The following is a 4,652-nucleotide window of genomic DNA, read 5'->3' as shown; positions in this document are numbered from 1 at the left end:
AATTGTCCATCTTTCTCCCACAAAACAGCTGATGGATTTGAACCATGTGCATTTGTTTTGACAGTGCAATTACTTGCCACTGACTAGGTCAGCAGTATTCCATTTTTCTATAAATATGTTGTTTTTATGTGTTATAAAGTTGACTACGACTAATAATGTCACTACTAACAATAACTCTGAACACTGCTCTATCGAGAGCCCAGTATCACCACCTCTCGTATACCTACCATCATTACTCCAGCTCCTGTATCAATCCATCTCATCTGTAGTCTTCATCTCCTATGTTGTCCCTCCACTTTTTCAGTCATGTAGTAATTTTTCTCGGATTGGTCCCTCAGGTGAGTGTGTCGGAGACAATGAGACTGGCATAGGGCAGAGCAGAGTTTAGAGCTATTGCACATAGGGTCTCTATGAGTTGCCCAAATATATGAGAATGAGCTTCTCAATCATTGACAAAAGGAGGGCTTTGTTTCACCCTCTCTGGGACAGATCTATTTGTTTTCTTAGTAGTCTATGGTATGTTTAATACTTTATTTCTAGCACCACAACTCAAGGGCAACAATTCTTCTTCTGCCATCTTCGGTCATTGTCAAGCTCTCTGATGCATAACAAGTAATTACAAAGACCATGGCCTGGATTAGGTACACTTTCGTCTCTAGACTGTCATAATTGCTCTTCAGCACTATAGAAATATCCCTGACAGCAGATTTTCCTAATGTCTTTGGATTTCCTAACTGCTGGTATTCAAAGTGGAACAAAGCAAGCAGAAGTTGTTAATAACCTCAATCTCTTCTCCCTCTATCATGATGCTTCCAATTGGCTCAGTGATGAGAATCATTGTTTTGTTGATGTTGAACTTCATCCTTATTGCAAACTATAGTCCTTGACGTTCTTCAACAAATGCTTCAGGCTTTTCTCAGTTTTACCAAGCAAGGTTGTGTCATTTGCATAATGCAAGTTGTTAATGAGTCTTCCTCCAATCATGATGCTTCATTCCTCCTCATAAAGTCTATCCTCCTGCATGACCTATTCTTCATATAGACTGAAAATATATGGAGATAGGATGAATACCTGACACAATTATTTCCTGATTTAGAACCAAGCAGATTTTTCTTGCTTAGTTCTAACTACTACTTCTTGGTTCGAGTACAGGTTTCACACAAACACAATCAGGTGTTCTGGGATTCTCATTCTTTTAAAGATTAGCCACAATTTGCTGTGATCCACACATTCAAATGCCTTTGCATAGTCAATGAAACACGCATAGACAGACATTCTTCTAATACTCTCTGCTTTCATACAAGATCCACCTAACTTTAGTGATAATGTCTCTGGTGCCACAGACTCTTCTGAACTCAGCTTGGGTTTTCTGATAGTTCTCTGTCGATGTAGTTGGTTTCAGGATTTGCTTGTGTGATATTGTTTGATAATTTCTGCAATCTGCTGGAAGTGTAGAGTCAAATGTGAACATTTATCAAACAGAAGAAGGATTAAAATGTTTTCACTTGCAAAATACCTTCATGAAAATAGTCATTATTGTCAATAGAACAAATACAACATGAATTAGAATAGAAATCTTTTTAATAATGGAGTCTTTTGTTGTTGTTAAGTTCCATTGAGTTATACATGATTCATAGAGACCCTATGAGCTAAAGTCCTGAACACAATTAGCTTTCATCAAAGCTATTTTCAAAGTGGATGCCTGTCCTGCTTCCAAGCCTGTTTTAATCTGAGAGTTCCATCAAACACTGACCACCAAGGGTAACCATTATCACGTTTGACTAGTACCCCAAATAAAAATTCCTCATTCGAACATAATTAGCTAAGCACACACCCTTGGTGCAAGTGTGCAAAACATCAAAATATGGTTATTATTGATACAGAAATGATTTATTACTCAGCAAAATTACAGAGCAATGTGTATGCCCTAGTTGATTTTGATGTCTATTCTTGGCATATTAAGAAGAAAACAAAACATAACAGACAAACTTCTATATCTGCTACAAAGATCTTTCTAAGGTGTTAAGGAGTAATATTAATTTACAGACTAAATTGCATCTGATTCATGCCATGATGTTTTCAATTACTCCAGTTGCATCTGAAAATTTTATAATGATGATAGTAACAGAAGATTGATGCCTTTGAGTTATGATGTTAGAGAAGAATATTCAATATTTCATGGACAGCCATGCAAAAAAAATTTGTTTTTCTTGGTTTTAGAAATTTTTATTTTACATTGGTATGCTTACAAAGTTTGTATTGTGGTTCACACTATTCTTCATTCACATTGTGTTTCATATAATCATTCCTATGCATTATATTTTATGTTTATGCTCATTGTATTATGCCCACCATCACCCTGTCTTTTCAGGTCCCCATGAGATCTTTCCCATTTCCTTTAACCCCTCCCTCCACCTACTAAATTGAACAACCCTGTCAGTATGCCCCTACCCATCCTTATCCCTCTGCTCCCACCCATTCCATCCTTTAATCTTGATACATATTTTACTAGTTATTCTGAAAGAATTAATAAATTATGGTACATTCACACAATGGAATACTATGCAGTACTCAAGAGCAATGATTTAAGAAAATATGACATGACTTAGGAGAGACTGAAGAGAATTATAGTGAGTGAATTAACTCAGTCTCATAAGGACAAATACTGCATAAGACAATTTTTATGTAAATAGGAGGATAACTAGCAAAACAAGTCTTTGTTAAGAAAGTGTAATCTGTGTGCTCCTTGAAACAAGGATAATGAATTTTGTCTCACTTGTTTGGGTGATATTGTTAGAAGAAGCTGGTCCGTGAAGAAGTAAATTATGTTTTGAAATATGAATGGTCAGATAAAGAAGAGGAAAAAACTTAACAAGATGAATTAACACAGTGACTATAACAACTTACTCAAGTGTATCATAAATTATGGGGATGGCATAGGTCAGGGCAAGGTTCATATCTATTGTTCATAGTTGATTGGACATCACCTAGCAACATATAGTTCTAGAGAAAGGAAATTATGACAGTGCATGGACATATTTTCTCAAGAAAACCAAAAACAGAAATGGAGAGAGAGAAATAGGGGAGATAAGAGCGTAAAGAAAAAGCTTTCAGATAAAATAAAAAAGAAATCCAAATGGATGTCTTTATACTCCTATGTCACTGATTTTTGCCAAATATTTATAGCAGAAAGACAGTGGAGGATAAGCAATGAGTCAGTTATGACTAAAAGGCAACAAGCTTGAGCTTTATTTAAGTGGATACATCTTTTTTTAGGTAGAAGTTGTTTAGACACCATGGTTTAAATTTGCACAGGAATAGATGACAGTTTGTTCCAGTCACCATCTGACTTTTTTTTTTTACTATTGTTACTAAACTTCTCCACTGGTTTTTCCCACAAATGTACTTAATCTGACTTCTGTGTAACCTATCAAGTGAGATGCATGTGTATTCTGTGGGGTTTTTTTTTTCCAAAGTATTGACAATGAATAAATGATTGATTGTTCCAGGTTCAATTATTTGATCCACCACCTCATTTCTGTCTTCAAGTCTAAGTCCCAGCTATCAGTCCATCTTCCTTGTTCACAAGTTTCATTTTTAAGCCCCCAATTATTATTAATGAATCTTGATTGCATATTTGATCAGTTTCAGTCTAACTACAAAAGTTGTTAGAAATTCTCAATTTTTTCATCTTCAAAATTTTTGAAGAAAACAAAAGATTAGTTGCATTGAGAAATTATGATGTCAGGTACATTTTTGGAATTCTAACAGCAATGTCTTGATAGTTGGAGAAGAGATTGAGATTGTTAACAATTTCAATTTGAATGGTTTCACAATCAACACCCTTGCCACTAGAGTAAGGGCGGGGGGAGATGAATTGCATTAACAATATCTGCTGTCAGGAATTTCTCCAGAGTACTGAAGAACAATATCAATCTAGAGTCTAAGCAAAGTCTTATATAGGCCCTACATATTCAATGCAATCCCAATCCAGATACTAACTTCACTTTTTAAGGTGATTGAAAAGAAAATTATCAAATTTATTTGGAGAGGCAAGAGATTCCGAATAAGCAAAACATTTCTGAGAAACAAAAATGAGGTGGAAGGCATAGTACTCCCTGACCTTAAAACCTACTACACAGCAATAGTAACCAAAACAGTATGGTACTGGTACAATGACAGGCACATAGACCAATGGAACAGAATTGAGAATCCAGAAATAGACCCAGCTATCTATGGTAAATTGATGACTTACAAGGAAATCAAAGCTATCAAATAATAATAACCTCCTCCAGAAATAGTGCAGGTAAAACTGGATTTCCTCCTGCAGAGAGCTGAAACAGGATCCACATCTCACACCCTACACAAAAACCAATCCAAGGTGGATCAGAAACATGGGATTAAAGTCCAAAACCATCATGTTCATAAGAAACAAACTGGGATCAAGTTTAGAACCTCCAGACTAAGGTATGAAGAGATTTCCAAATACAACCAGAAATGCACAATCTAAAGAGGATAAAATTGATGCATGGGACCTTCTAAAGATTAAATCCATGTGTACATCAATTTTATTTTTCCAATAGGATGAAAAAAAATCTATGCTTAACTTAATTACAAAATGGGCAAAAGACCTGGAAAGAATTTTCACAGAC

This window comes from Elephantulus edwardii, unplaced genomic scaffold (assembly GCF_000299155.1).
Source record: "Elephantulus edwardii isolate Elephantulus edwardi_28Jun2011 unplaced genomic scaffold, EleEdw1.0 scaffold00082, whole genome shotgun sequence".
In the NCBI taxonomy this organism is placed as follows: Eukaryota; Metazoa; Chordata; class Mammalia; order Macroscelidea; family Macroscelididae; genus Elephantulus; species Elephantulus edwardii.
Note: the sequence above shows the minus strand (reverse complement) of the source record.